Raw genomic sequence first — 16,333 nt, 5'->3', positions numbered from 1 at the left:
TTTGGGAATCATCTTCGTAGTCGAACACAATGCCACGGATAATCATGTCATGAGGACCGTTTCTTCGTGCCATATGAGTCGCTGAAAGATTCGTCATCAGCGTCTCCCGCCTCGACGTATGCTACCCTTTCCTTTTTATATCCCTTGTTTGCCCTAGCTTTTTCTGCTTTCAAACGTTCGACTTGTCGAACCCTATCTGCCAACTGGGCCATATCCCTAAGGTACTGAGTATCTAGTTTCTTTCTAATTGAATAATCTAGACCACCGGCAGCCATTTCGACCAATTCATGCTCTGGGACTGTTGTGAAACACCTTGATTTCAACAGTAGGAACCTATTCAGGTAATCATCAATTGGTTATGTAAACTTCCTCTTAATGCTGGCCAATTCTTTCAGACTTATCTTGGTTTGGCCCATGTAGAACTGTTCATGGAACAACCTTTCTAAGTGTGCCCAAGCATCTATCGAATTTGGTGGTAAAGTAGTGAACCAAATAAAAGCATTCTTTGTTAGCGAACTAGGGAAATATTTGATCCTTAAATCCTCGTTCCCTGCTAAGTCTCCTGCTTCTGTCAGGTATCTGGCAATATGTTCCACAGTTGACTCGCTAGTTTCGCCTGAAAACTTTGTGAACTTGGGTACTTTAGTGCCTCTAGGCAACTCTGTCTGCATGATATAATCTGATATGGGGGATGTATAATTTGGACGTCGAAGTCCAGTACTAAGGCCGTTATTGGCCATAACCCTTTCTATCATGGCAGTTAAGTTATTTTCCGTAGCCAGATTTTCTCTTCTGACTCTCTGAACGATTTCATCTGGATGTTCGTTCCTACCCACTATCCTTAATCTGGGTCTTACTTCCTCCATTTCCTGTTGGACGGGAACAGCTCTTTGATTCGAAGCCTCCAAATCCATTACTTGGTTCCCTTCGATTGCCGCTGTTCTTTGTGGGGCAACTACATTATTAGTGGTTGTCCTAGACGGAGGGACCACATCTTGAATACGTTCCATAATGGTACCTTCTTCTCGATACAAGGGCTGCTTGTCCTTTCGTTTAGGGTATGGAACTCCCATGAAATCTGCCATTCGATTCATTTGAGATGATATCTTTTGGAAAATCTCCACATTCTCTCGATTCGTACTAGTAATATTTGTTGCTAGTGGATTCAAAATTGAAGCCAGTTCCTTGGCCAAGACCCCCAACATATCATGGTTGCTTGCATCCATTTCTTGTCGGAATGCTGCTTGATTACTTGTGGTAAAATTGGGTATTTGGGCAGAGAAGCCAGTATTTTGTGCACTTCGACCCACTGAACCAACATTTGGCGAAAATGTCGCATTGTTAGTTGTAGTATATGTAGGTCCTGCCCCTCGTACGCCTGTTCCATATGGATATGGCATTCCGTATGGGTAGTTTGGCCTCCATTCGAACGCAGAGTTCGACCCTGGGTTGAATAAGTTATTTGCAGCATTTGTCGAGAAAAGTGGTATCTCGTTTGCGCTTGTGGATGAAGGTGCGGTAGTCGACACTAAAACTGGAATAGTCCCTGATGGTTCTGTATTATTCTCAGGTATAGCCTGGGAACTATCCGTGGGTCTCGATCCATTTGGACCCGGTGTATCCCGTGCTCCTTGAGTAGAAGTCGAAACATGCTTAGAATTTGCCGCTCCTGATCGATCCTGAGCCTTGTGGGGGATCTTGATCTCCCCCTGCACTGGTCGTGACGACCATTTTCTTGTTGTACCTTCGTTTGAGAATCGGTTGTGCACTGTTTGTTAATTTACCGTTCCTAAGTTTCATACAAGGTCTTGATATTGTCTAGACAAAATAAAACAATTGATTAAAAACAATCTGCTTGACACAGTCCCACTGGGCGTGCCAATTTGTTTACGGTGATTTCCGGTAAACAACCGCTAGTCTTCCAAATTATAATAAATATGATTTGGTTACTCGCAAGATCGACTAGATTGATCCTAGGACATAGTAAAAAAGATTGTTATTTATGATGATTCGAACCATGTCTGTGATTTGTCTTGAAAATAGGAATTACTCAATCGAAACAATAAAGGTTAGCAATCACTTGGTTATACATGTAAATATAACTTCAGCGAAAGGTAAGTCAAGATAAAACATAAGACAAAAACTGTAAAAGTGCAAGAATCTTAAAGTGCAGAAATGTTAAATACTTCAAAGATAAATAACATGAAAATAAAGAGTGCAGGAATGTAAATGGCATGAAGTAAACGAAATGCAATAATATTGAAAGATACTTGAAAATAAAGGAAAATACACATGTATTAAAATGGTGGTGGTGTCATACGTACATTTCTCAGCGAACTCTTTCTCTTAACACTTGATACTTGAGTAATATGTGAGTGATTTGTACAAAATGAACACCCTGAATCCTAACATTAGAACCCTTATTTATACTAGTTTCGACCTTAACGGTCCTACGCTAATCTAATGCCACGTTTCTCATGAGAATCCCTGGAAAGCCATCTGTCTCTGGACAGTTATGCAAACTTCTTCGAATTTCAAATCCTCCTGCCTGAATCCTCCTTCGATGCGTGGCAATATAACTTAACATTAAAATACCACGAAAACACGCTAACAATCAGTACTTAACATATTTCGTAAAATTTGTCTAAGTCTCGAAGATATACACTCCTACTAGCTTCAGCATTCACTGTCTTCGTTATGACTTAAAATTCTTCATCCTCGAAACATGGCCATCAGGAGCCATTTTATCTTCAAAGACGGTCATCAACAACCATCCTCCTTCGAGTCTTCACCCTTCGAAGGATCATATTTGCAAAACGAAATCTTCAGCTAACACTTCACTAATGCTTTCAGAATGTTTTGTTTGCTGTAATTTGAAAAATCGAGGTTTCTCCGAAAAATCTTGTTTTTTCCGAAAGGCGAAAAAATCGTATTTTTTCCGAAAAACGAAAAAATCGTGTTTTTCCGAATAACGGAAAAAAATCAGGTTTTTTCCGAAAAAACAATAAAGTCGAGTTTTTTTTGGGAAAACGAAAAATCGAGTTTTTTTGCAGAAAAACGAAAAAAATTGAGTTTTTTTTTGGGAAAACGAAAAAATCGAGTTTTTTTTCCAGAAAAACGAAAAAAACTGAGTTTTTTTTCAGAAAACGAAAAAATCGAGTTTTTTTCGGAAAAATAAAAAAGACGAGATTTTTTGAAAAAACGAAAAAAAGTTGAGTTTTTTTTTCAGAAAAACGAAAAAAGTCAATTTTTTTTTAAAAACGAAAAAAAGTCAGAGATTTTTTAGAAAAACAAAAAAAGTCGAGTTTTTTTGGAAAAACGAAAAAAACAAGTTTTTTTTCGGAAAAACGAAAAAAGTCGAGTTTTTTTCAAAAAATGAAAAAAGTCGAGATTTTTTGGAAAAACGAAAAAAACAAGTTTTTTTTCGGAAAAACGAAAAAAGTCGAGTTTTTTTCTCCTAAAAACGAAAAAAGTCGAGTTTTTTTGAAAAAACGAAAAAAAGTCGAGTTTTTTTCAAAAAAATGAAAAAAGACGAGATTTTTTGGAAAAATGAAAACAGTCGAGTTTTTGGTGGAAAACGAAAAAATCAAATTTTTTTTCGGAAAAACGAAAAAAGTCGGGTTTTTTTCGAAAAAATGAAAAAAGTCGAGTTTTTTTTGGAAAAACGAAAAAAATCGAGTTTTTATAGAGTCATTAGTTTATAAGGATATTAGACTAATAGATTTGACTTCTAGAAACTATGTAATGATAGAATTGGAACAGGATTTGGGACATTTATAAATCCACAACACTCTGCTCTTTCTCCAAAGCTAGTAGAAAGTGATAATAATATGGAGAGAGTGGTGAAAACGGAGGCATGGCACAAATCCAAGAATGGGAGTGTTTACTCTGCAAAGAAACGTTTTGTGAAGCAAATGATATGGATTCAATTTGCTGATTCCATAAAGGGTTCAAGTTGCAACACGGTTTTGTCACCTGCTTCTCGATCGCCAAAGTCTAGCAGCAATGTACACCCTTATTCTACATCATACTGATTTATCTTTTAGATGCTGCTATACTATTCGGTCTTTCTCTATAGTTTCCTCTTTCTATCAGTTTCTTGATGTTGTTGATTAAATATAGCTAAGGTTGCTTTTGTTGTGGTGTTCCATAGAGTTTGTGTTATGAGATATGATTATGAATCATATATTATGTAATATGTTGATGCTTCACTAATGCTTTCAGAATGTTTTGTTTGCTGTAATTTGAAAAATCGAGTTTTTTCCGAAAAAACGAAAAAATCGTGTTTTTTCAGAAAGACGGAAAAATCTTGTTTTTTCAGAAAGGCGAAAAAATCGTGTTTTTTCCGAAAAACGAAAAAATCGTGTTTTTCTGAAAGACGGAAAAAAATCAGGTTTTTCCGAAAAAACAATTAAGTCGAGTTTTTTTTGGGAAAACGAAAAATTGAGTTTTTTTTTCAGAAAACGAAAAAATCGAGTTTTTTTCTAAAAAATAAAAAAGTCGAGAGTTTTTGGAAAAACGAAAAAAGTTGAGTTTTTGTGGAAAAACGAAAACAAAAATTTTTTTTTTCAGAAAAACGAAAAAAATTCGGAGATTTTTTAGAAAAACGAAAAAAGTCGAGCTTTTTTGGGAAAAACGAAAAAAGTCGAGTTTTTTTCGGAAAAACGAAAAAAGTCGAGTTTTTTTCAAAAAAATGAAAAAAGTCGAGATTTTTTGGAAAAACGAAAAAAAACAAGGTTTTTTTCGAAAAAAACGAAAAAAGTCGAGTTTTTTTCTCCTAAAAACGAAAAAAGTCGAGTTTTATTGAAAAAAACGAACAAAAGTCGAGTTTTTTTCAAAAAAATGAAAAAAGACAAGATTTTTTGGAAAAACGAACAAAAGTAGAGTTTTTTGTGGAAAACGAAAAAATCAAGTTTTTTTCGGAAAAACGAAAAAAGTCGGGTTTTTTTTCAAAAAACGATAAAATTCGAGCTTTTTTTGGAAAAACCAAAAAGTCGATTTTTTTCGAAAAAAATGAAAAAAGTCTAAATTTTTTGGAAAAACGAAAAAAGTCGAGTTTTTTTGAAAAAACGAAAAAATTGAGTTTTTATAGAGTCATTATTTTATAAGGATATTAGACTAATAGATTTGACTTCTAGAAACTATGTAATGATAGAATTGGAACATGATTTGGGACATTTATAAATCCACAACACTCTCCTCTTTTTCCAAAGCTAGTAGAAAGTGATAGGAATATGGAGAGAGTGGTGAAAACGGAGGCATGGCACAAATCCAAGAATGGGAGTGTTTACCATGCAAAGAAACGTTTTGTGAAGCAAATGATATGGATTCAATTTGCTGATTCCATAAAGGGTTCAAATTGCAACACGGTTTTGTCACCTGCTTCTCAATCGCCAAAGTCTAGCAGCAATGTACACCCCTATTCTACATCATACTGATTTATCTTTTAGATGCTCCTATAGTATTCGGTCTTTCTCTATAGTTTCCTCTTTCTACCAGTTTCTTGATGTTGTTGATTAAATATAGTTAAGGTTGCTTTTGCTGGGGTGTTCCATAGAGTTTGTGTTTGTGTTATGAGATATGATTATGAATCATATATTATGTAATATGTTGATGCTTCACTAATGCTTTCAGAATGTTTTGTTTGCTGTAATTTGGACTTGGAGTTAATTGTGTTAGGTTTTCTTCTTAGTTCGTATTTTCTCTATCTTTATAAATAAAATTTAGGATTAATACCACTTTACCCCCTGCCATATAGGCGTGTTTTGCTTTACCCCCTCTAAAAAAAAACTTATTGGACAAACCTTTTCAAATAAAGATTCCATCAAATTAGACCCTGATCAATTTTTTCGGCCAAGATTCTTAGAATCTTGCCTACGTGACATTTTTTGTAGTGCTGACTGTACAACACATAAGCGATGTGGCACAGTGAGCACTGCCGCGTTGAAATTATTTTTTTTAAAAAATTTTTTAAATTTTATTTTTTAAATTTTTTTTAAAATTTTTTTTATTATTTTTTAAAAAAAATTTTAATATTTTTTTTACTTTTTTAAAAAATATTTGACAATACCTGCGGATTTACCTACGGATTTAAAAATACCTGCGAATTAAAATACGGATTTGACAATACCTGCAGATTTACCTGCGAATTTGACAAGGATTTAAAAATACCTGCGGATTTGGCAATACCTGCAGATTTACCTACGGATTTGACAATGCCTGCGGATTTACCTACGGATTTGAAAATAATTGCGGATTTATATATAATAAAAATAAATTTTAAAAATAATAAAAAAAATAATAAAAAAATTATGGAAAAAATAATAAATAAAAATTTGGACAAATTTAAAAAAAAAATTAAAAAAATTAGGGAAAAAATAATAAAAAAACTATTTTGGACAAATTTAAAAAAAAATGGAAAAAATAATAAAAAAAAATTGAAAAAAATAAACAAAATTCCACGTGGAAATAAAAAAAAAAATAAAAGAATGCCACATGTGCATGCCACGTATGCAGATTCTCTTGGAATTTTGATCCAGGGTTAAATTTTTTGGAATCTTTATTTGGCAAGGTCTGTCCAATAAGTTTTTTTTTAGAGGGGGTAAAGCAAAACACGCCTATATGGCAGGGGGTAAAGTGATATTAATCCTAAAATTTACTTTGAAACCAACTTCTTCTCATTTATTTATGGCAGGGGGCAAGGTCTGTCCAACCTATCCGTCCTCCATAAAGTTATCATACCTCCCGACAAGCCTACAGAATTAGAGAACGAAAAACCGACCTCCGTGTTACTCCACATACTCTTAGCCACAAAATCCTCCAATTTAGATAACTTAGTTTCTTGAATCAACATAACGTCCGCATGTCCCTTCTTTAGAATAGAACTAATCCTCCTTCTCTTGAGGGCATTGCCTCCTCCTCGAATGTTAAAAGAAACAATAATCATTTCCAGATTGGTGTTTTCTCCTTCCTTGACATTTTTCCACCTACATCCTCCTTAAGAAACTCACCATTTGAATTATCGAATTTACTTCCTCCCTTCATTTGAAACCCAAGTCTTCAAACGCCGACCTCATTCTAACCTCATCATCTTTACTCACTTTCGCCCATTGTTTACAATTGCTCGGTCCGATAATGTTTAACTCAGAAAGAGAATCATAGCGCCCTTCAAGAGATTCATCCTTTGTCAACGAGTTAATACCCTCCCTTGCCTTCGAGATAACCCTTCCTTTTCCCTTTCTATTGCTCCTCTTAATCAAATATGTTTTATGCTTGAGACATCTCCCCCCTCCAATGTCCAACAAGTTTTTGTACTTCACCATTTTCCCCTTTCTTTTCTTATTTTTCAAAGAGCAAGCAACATAATCCATATTATTCCCCGAATTGATCGATTCGGAAGAAACAAAAATGCCATCCCTCTTTCCCGATACCTCCCTTCTAACCATACTAACCGCCTTATCAAAATGGCCCGGCGATGCTGCCTCTTGAGAAAAAAGAGGAGACATCTCAATCCCTCCATCCCCTGATAACAGCGGCGCCGCTATAAGCACTGGGGAAGAAGACCCCCCACTCTCACCACTGTTGATCGGAACCACAACAGTTCCAGAAAATTGCACAGCCCTACTCTAAACCTCCTTAACCTCTGCCCCTCTACTAATCAAAGGATTAGAAGCCACAGGTTCCAAAATAAAATTCACAGGATGCTTTGACTCCCCACCAGCCGAAATTTCATGGATGCTATCAGAAGATGAAACACGATTGAACTTCATCTCACTTCGCCCCGAATCGTCTTGGGACCTAAAATCATCAGAACACACAGAATCCGAGGATTCTGGCCCAGGGAAAAGATTACGAGAAATACATGGAATAAATCGTTGAGCCGGCGTTACCTCCTTGATCGTAAGCGGAAACAGTTTCCCATCAATCGTGACCTTCACTATTTCAGGAATGTTGACCTCTATACCCAAAGCAATTTGAATCCTTGCCACCTCCATAGAATGTCCTTCGGCCGTAGAAGAATCATTGCTAATCAGAGTGCCCAACAACGGTGCCAGACTCGAAAAAAAATCTCCACACTAAGCCAGAGGCGGAATCCCGTAAATGTTCAGCCAAGCCGCACGATATCTTCTAACTTCCAAGGAGCAATATCCGAAAACCAGTCTTTCCACCATTCTTCACCCTCCTTGATGAAAGCCTCCATGATACCGTCTTCAACTTCTTCCAATAAGCACTTGTTAGCGCCCAACGACGTCACATTGATCGCGAAGAAACCGACTCTATTTATACAACTCTGCAAACTACCTGCTGCTCCAGGACACCTCAAGCTCCCCACAAAAGCCTTACTCAAACGGTGCCTAGCACTTTACTTTAGAGAAAACACCATGCTAACAGAAGGAGCGGACTGCCTACTATCTATAACTTTCTCAGTCAAAACCTCAGCAAAAGATCTTTGAACTCTGTTTCCCTCACCCAACCTCATGCATGATTCCAAACGAAACTTCTGTTGCTCATGCCTAGGATCGAACCGAATGAAACCAGGTCTTTCATCCCCTGCTTCCCTATTATACCTCTCAAACCGTGGAACATTTGCGTGTATCTTCTTCCCATCAAACATAACATTATCAACCTTCACAGACAGAAGCCTAGCATCTACCACATTTGAGAATCTGGCGAAACCGAACCTATTCCCAACCCTGTCCCTTATTGGAGCTATCGATACTTCTTGGATTTCCCCTACACACCAAAAAACCTCATACAGATCCTTAGCTTTGCATCTATCTGGAAAATGGGAGATGAAAATAGAGTCCACCTTGATGTCGGCAGTCTTCTTTCCCTTAGAGAAAGAGTCCCACTGAGGAGCCCAATTCCTGAAGATCTTCTTCCTCGCCGCAACCCATCCACCACCATTCTGCTGAGTAAACCCACACATGATGAAAGCACAGAGTTTGATAACCTGATAGGTACAGAACAGAGAACAGAAAAAACGATTAAGAGTCTTGTTAACTTATGTCCTAAAGACATAAGTTAAAAATATTATAATTAAAAAAATTGAGTTGAATAAAATATTATATAAAATTTCAAAAAATTGACTACACACATTTTCAAAAAATATCTCTATATATAATTAATTAACTTGTATTTTTGAGACACCCGTTTGCATAATCCTTAATAAAAAAATTTATGCTCACTATATGTATTATGATAAGCTCAAAACGATCCTACTTTCTTTCTTATTCCTTTTCTTTCTTCCATTCATTTTAAACTTTATTCTCACTTTTTTTTAATAATGATGAGTACAACTTTGATTAAATTAGATGATGTTGGTATTATATTAAAAATTTGGTTAAGACAACATTAATTCACAATAATTATTGGATCTAATGAAACTTCTTTTATACTATTTTTTACTAGATTTTTTTTCACGAATTAATAAATAAAAGAGGTTTCATTTTGAACAAAAATTAATTTTATGAACACAACAATAAATATATTATAAAAATTAAAGTAGTGATTCTTTGCATAGGATTTTGTTGAGGGGAGTCCGTGAAAAAAAAAACACTTTTTGAACATGAGTTTGATAATACTATAATATATAAATATAAAAAAATTTAAAGTATGTTTTATTAGAAATTATTAGGAGAATAATGAGGAGTTTTAATTTTTCTTTTTTTGGAAGAGTTAGAAAATTAATAAGAGTTATTTAAAATAGTTAGGAGCACAATACATACATGTTGTATATGTTTTTGTAAAGTTCATATTAAATATATTTATCTTACATAATCTAATATTTAATTAGATAAAAAATGAAATTGAGGTATACGAACTTAATTGCTATAAATTGGAAAACATATTTAGATTAATAGTGATTATGTTTCAATCAAATTTATATACTTTTTAGTTACAATTCATCATAAAAAAGTTAGTTGAATTTTTTATGTGATTAAATAAAACAATGAATGTCTTTAAATTTGTTGGCTTTGCTGTGTTTTTTATTGATGATGATTATGCAAACTTTGTTGAAGTTCAAATGTTTATTGTTGGCTATGTTGTGTTTGTTGTCTTTGCACTAGTTCTTAGATTATGAACCACGTTTATCATTTATGCTAAAGGAAAGGAATCCAAAATTTGAAACATCACGTTGAAGGAAATTAAAGGAAAGGAATCCAAAGTTTGAAACATAATCTTGAAGGAAACTAAAGGAAAGGAATCCAAAGTGCTTTGATGTTGCCATATACCAACCCCACTACACTAATAAACATGATGTCTGCCAAACATAAACATAAGTAGCTGGAAAGCAAATAAGTAGTCCTACTCCACAGCCTTCACGTGCCATTATTCTCTTCAATAAAAAACCAAGCACAGATTATAATATGTAATGCTTAAGTTAGTATAAATAGGGAGAGAGATTTGTTATTCTTGCATCCTATCATTTGATTTTACAAACTCTTTGCTTGCTTGTTCATTTTCTGCCACCTAGAGTCATCTTTTTCTTTGTAAACAGATAAGATAATCAATCTGCCTGTTTATCTATGCTTATATAACCCGCGTATTGGTTAAAATTCACTTTTGGCTGCTCAGACAAGATAATCAGACTACCTAATCAGCCACAAGTGGATTTTACCGGTATTCTAGTTATGTAAGTATAGATGAAAGGCAAGGAAGACAATTTTTTTATTATTTCGCAGAGGTGGAAGAGCAAATGGAGGGTTAATTAATGATAAGTGCATTGTTATCACATTATTTACTGTATTTTGCTAATATCTATATGTGGTTTGAAGGCACCGCATGAGTTTTCCTAACCACAAGAAGGGTAACCTATTTTCTTTTTTACTCATTTTGTATATATATGAATATATTCTTATTGTTTAGGTTGCAGGTTGAACAATAGAGTATGCGGCATACTCACATTTGTAGCGGTCAAGGGAGCTGGTCACTCTGTTTCCTACCCAGCAAATAAACAAAGAAAGCATCATAGAAATCTTAATTTAGCCATTGTAAATGCGTGGTTATTATTTACTTGTTTAAATACAATCTCGTCAAAATTGTGTTCGTTTCTTAGTGGTTGGCTTTTGCGCAACAATTCAAAGTAAAAAAAGAAAAAATTAGTTTAACAATTATAAAGTAGTATTAATTATTAATGATTCATCAAGCCACATGTAACAATTAAAAAGTCATGTCAGTTGAAAACATTTGGATAGTATGAAAAGGAGTAGCATATTGAATTGGGTGGTATATGGCTCAGTCGGTGGTTATTGACACGTATTGAATTTCGTGGCTATTGCTTACAACATATCGTCATCAGTAATGTAATGAATGTGATGGAGTATTTTACCAAAATATTATCCACAAATCTAATCATATTTGCAAAATTTAATACGTGTAGTTTTAATCAAGTAGAGCAGTGTGTGAACCTTTCATTTTATTGATTACATTAATTCAATGAGATAGATATCGTTACGGATTTGGATTTGTCATGCTACATTTTCTGCTTTGATCTAATGGTTAGGATTTAAGAGTTTAGATTCTAATTTTGCTTCCTAACAATTAGTACTTTCATTCTTAAACATCAACACCTCCTATGGCATACTCATTTCCCTCATCTTTTACTACTCCGTTTTATCCTTATCATTCCAACACCACCTCTATCACAATCTCATTTTTATCTTTTCTATGAGAAAATTTTCCATCTTATTCAACCGACATTTCTCTTATAACTCCATAGATATACTCCACACGTGCAACCTTCGTATACCATTGCAACGATGTCAAACTCGTCGGATTCATACTCTCACCAATTTCCCCTCAAAAACAATTCAACACTCCAATCCATTCACAATTAATTATCACCGACAAGCTATAATATTTTCTCCATATTCACAATCATGCAGTACCACCATAGCATCTCATTCACACACAGAGACACCTATTCCACGTACAAACAAAAGATTTGCAACAATTTTTTTCTGAAACATCCCAAGATACAAAGATGTTCATCTCTATTTTTGATGGCAAAATTTAGTAGTAAGTTTTTTAAATCATCCTTTATTAATTTTTTTTTGGAAGCCAAAGAAAGTTCCATTAAAATAAGACACAAGCACAAGTTATGCCTGTAATGTACATCACATTTCCACAAGATATTACATATTCCACTCACTATTAATATTATCTCAAACATCAGTAACAGAAAAACATACCCATACCAGTCACATTTAACAGCCCATACACCAGTACAATGATCATACGCAGAGCTAAAATTACATCGAAAAATGAATAAAACCAATAGTTATTGACTATAATAGAATGACCACAAGCTACAAAATGAAGCGGAATCCGAATAAAACCAGGCCAGATCCACTCCTATTCAGACACGCTGTCCGATTAGCCAACCAATGGTAGAAATCGTAGCTGAAATCGGCCGTCTTGCTCTTTATCCATTTCCAAGATGATAGTTGAATCTCTTCAAAGATTGATGAGCTTACTTCTCCAGACACTATAAAAATATTCCTATTTTGATTCCTCCAGAGAGCCCAAATGCTTGCAAACCAAATAACGCTAATCAACGCCGAAATGGTCTTTCCGCCGTTAATTAATCCCCGAAACTAGTACAAGTTCTGCAAAACGTTATTATGAAAAACAGAGGAGAGATTAAGCCATTTTAGGATCTCACTCGATGTCGAGAATGCTATCAGGCATTCGAAGAAAACGTGCGTAATATTCTCTTCCTTACCACAGCCAAAGGAATATGAATTTTGCGAATCAACTAAGATGCCTCTTTTGATAAGATTATCTCTTGTCGGAATTTTGTTCTGCAGAACCTTCCAAACAAAAGTCGATACCTTTAGAGGAACCAGTTTGTTCCAAGCGATTGCGTAGACCTTATCTTCATTATTTACTGCAACAGCACTATCTAGGATATGATAATAAGCTTCTTTAACAGAGTAATCAGCCCTGAACCATCTCCAGCTATCCATAAAGTTCTGTTTTAAAATGATACACCTCACTGTATCACGGATGTAATTTTCTGACTCTTGGTTTCCTTCGTCTAAGGGGACGGACCAGCTAGCAATCCACAATGTAACTCCTCTCTCACTTATTAAGGATTCAAATACTGCTGCTCATTTATCGACAGTTAAGACGGATAAGTTTGGATAAACTTCCTTCAACCTTTTCCCTCCCCACCAACGATAGGATATCTCGCAACCACAGTGAACTAAACATATCACCCTTTATTTTTAATACGTGTAGGCTTTATTTTTCTTCTTTCTATAAAGTCCCAAGAAAATAGAGCAGTTTCTAAATCTTTTATTTTCTATATTATGTTTTATAACTGAATGTATGATTAAAATTGAAATGCAACTAGTCTTTCATACACGTGAAATGCTAAATTAGTATTATGACCTATGAATGCTGCTTTATTTTAGAGAATTCAAAACTCTTTTAAAATTCTTATGTACCACAACACTACAAATTTATTTTCATAATCACTTTAAAGACAGAATAAAGAATATGTTCAGAAACTACTTAAGTTAAGTTAGGTTACATCCTTGGTTTGAATCATTCTGCATTAAAGTTGTATGATGACTGAATTCCTAATTTCAAAACCATATTCACTCCTATGAAAATATGGATTTCAAAATCCGATCCCTCACATAGATAAAAGAATCCAAATTTTTATACTAGTTATCCTTTCTGTCATTATGTTTATATTTGCTATTTATAGGTACACACATGGTTGGAAGACTCAACATGTTTCAATATGTAGAAAGAGTGACGAATCATTGTGAGTTATTGGAGAATCATTTCGGGCCGTTAAGGCTTCATCTTCCCATGGTCATGTATCTCAAGCAACTTAGTGATATTTAGTATACTTTTTCAATGTGATTTAATACAAAAACTAATAGAACATGATATATTTGAAAAAATGTGATAAAATTTATAGACTAAAAAGAAAATGTATAGAAAAATTGTTTGGTGTGATGCCCTCTACTTGGTGAGCGAGATCCCTAACAGGGCCAACTTCTATCTCACAATACTGGTTCAGCAAGCTAGCCGAACTATAAAACAAACAAAAATCACAATAATAAGGATCAAAGGGCTATTCTCTTAACAGTAAGTATTAGGACTAAGACATTCCCGGAGGTTCCTACAATTGAGAAAAAGTCTCCATCCAAACAGTCTGCCTCAAATTGTATACTAGAATCTTCATTAGCAGCATTGGGAGGTGTTGCAACATTACTATTAAGTGAATCAAATTAATTTTAATACAAAAACTATATGAGGAGTCTTAGAAGGTATTCACCTCTCTCTCTCTCTCTCTCTCTCTCTCACTTATCTACATGAACAAACTCAAACAGAGTTATGGCTCAAACAAAGTTACTGCTCTCATTAATCTTGTTTCTATGCTTATTAATTTGGTCACGCTTATATGGCTCAAGAACTACTAATGGGTTCAAGGTTAAGCCAAAATATCAAAACAAGGGTCACCAACAGAGATTCATTTAGCATCAAAACACCCAACATTAAGAGATTTAAACCAACAAGAGCAAGAATCAAATCCTAATCACTACAATGAACTATAAAACCATATTTTAATGCTAGAGATGAAAGAACTGAAATTTGAATTTACCTATTCAGAGTGAGAAATAAACTCACTCAATGCCTTTTAAATACTGCAAGAAACCCTTCTGATTCTTACTCTCGAGCTTCAACACCGTGAAAATGATAGAAAGATGGCGACTGGAGCTTCTTCGTCGGAGAGAGCATTTGCAGGAAAAAAATGAAGAAATTCTAGAATTCTTGAATCGAGCTTGAACAATCGAAGAGAAACGGAGACAATCGAACATAATCGGTGATAGATGGTTGTGGTGTGGTGTTGTTCACGGAGTAGGGTTCTGACTCTGAGAGGAAAAGAACGTTAACACTGTTCGCGAAGTAGTGTTGTTCGTTTGTTTGTTAGTTTTGTTTAACAAAATTAATTTTAAATGGGCTACGCCAGCGCTTTTACTAAAGCGCTTTCATTCACCCCCTATAGCAGCGCTTTTAGTAAAGCGCTTTCATACCCCCCTTTACCAGCGCTTTTACTAAAGCGCTTTCATACCCCCCCCCCCCCTTTACCAACGCTTTTATTAAAGCGCTTTCATAAATCAACCCTATAGAAGCGCCTTCAAAAAGCGCTTTCATAACCCCCTTTTACCAGCGCTTTTTTTTTCTTGTTTTTTAGTTTTGTTTTTAGCGAGCCCTATAGCAGCGCTTTTCCTAAAAGTGCTTTCGTAGATGCGCTGCTAAAAGACAAATTTGGCATAGTGGGAACAACGTAGTGTTTGATTGGCACTACTACAAAACGCGTAAACAACAACACCCAGCTTACCACGTCCGAAGGATCCACCGTGGTAGAATCTATTTAATTAGGCACTTACATTTTTTATATTTTATTAAAAGACCTACAACAACGATGTCTTAATACAACAGTTGTAGTATTTAGCGCATGGCCATGATTTCGAATCTTGTTGTTGTTGTTGTTTTGTTGTTGCATTTTTTATATTCTATTAAAAGACATACAACAACGGTTGTTTATACAGGCGTTGTTGTAGGTAGCTCATGGTTAAGATCTGAAAGATCAATCTTATAAATGTTGTTATTTCTTTTGCCTGTAAATAGGATTGAGCCATCCTTTTGACTAACAGCTCTACATGTCATTTTATTAAAGATTATGTCATAACCATTGTCACTTAATTGACTTATGGATAATAAGTTATGAGCTAATCCATCTACTAAAAGAACATTAGTTATAGAGGGAGAATTACCAATACATATGGTTCCTGAGCCAATGATTTCTCCATTCTGATTCTCTCCAAACTTCACTTCTCCTCTAATCTAACTTCCAGACTTTGTAACATAGACCTTCTTCTTGTCATGTGACATGAGCACCCAGAGTCCAGGTACCATGACATGTTTGTCTTTTGCGCTGTGAAGGAGATCTGCAACATGAATTATCTTATCCTTAGGTACCCACATTCTTTTGGGCCCTTTGGGGTTAGTCCTTCTCACATTCTGATTGAACTGAGATTTTACATAAGATTTACCAGAATGTGCAATAGAATGTTTCTTTGTATGTGTGATGTGGAAACTCTTAGTGTGTGATGTGTGTTTGATATCATGAGAATGACCATACTTAAACTGTTCATGCAGAGGTGTGTATTTAATGATCATTTCATCAACAGGTTCTACTCTGTATGGGATTTCTCCCTCAAAACCTATACCTATCCTTTTGTTTCCACTGACACCATAAATCATAGAGGCTAACTGGCTTCTGCCTATACCTCTAGATAAGAAC

At 34.9% G+C, this 16,333-nt stretch overlaps 1 long non-coding RNA gene across 1 annotated transcript; it reads left to right on the top strand.

The window, feature by feature from the left end:
* The first annotated feature begins 10,002 nt into the window (after positions 1 to 10,002).
* Positions 10,003 to 12,165, top strand: LOC131594798 (uncharacterized). The gene is made up of 2 exons (XR_009281536.1): positions 10,003 to 10,810; positions 10,877 to 12,165. It is a non-coding gene; the product is annotated as an uncharacterized LOC131594798 (long non-coding RNA).
* Positions 12,166 to 16,333: the final 4,168 nt, after the last annotated feature.

This window comes from Vicia villosa, linkage group LG4 (assembly GCF_029867415.1).
Source record: "Vicia villosa cultivar HV-30 ecotype Madison, WI linkage group LG4, Vvil1.0, whole genome shotgun sequence".
Classification (NCBI taxonomy): domain Eukaryota; kingdom Viridiplantae; phylum Streptophyta; class Magnoliopsida; order Fabales; family Fabaceae; genus Vicia; species Vicia villosa.
This window is presented reverse-complemented; position numbering and strand designations above follow the sequence as displayed.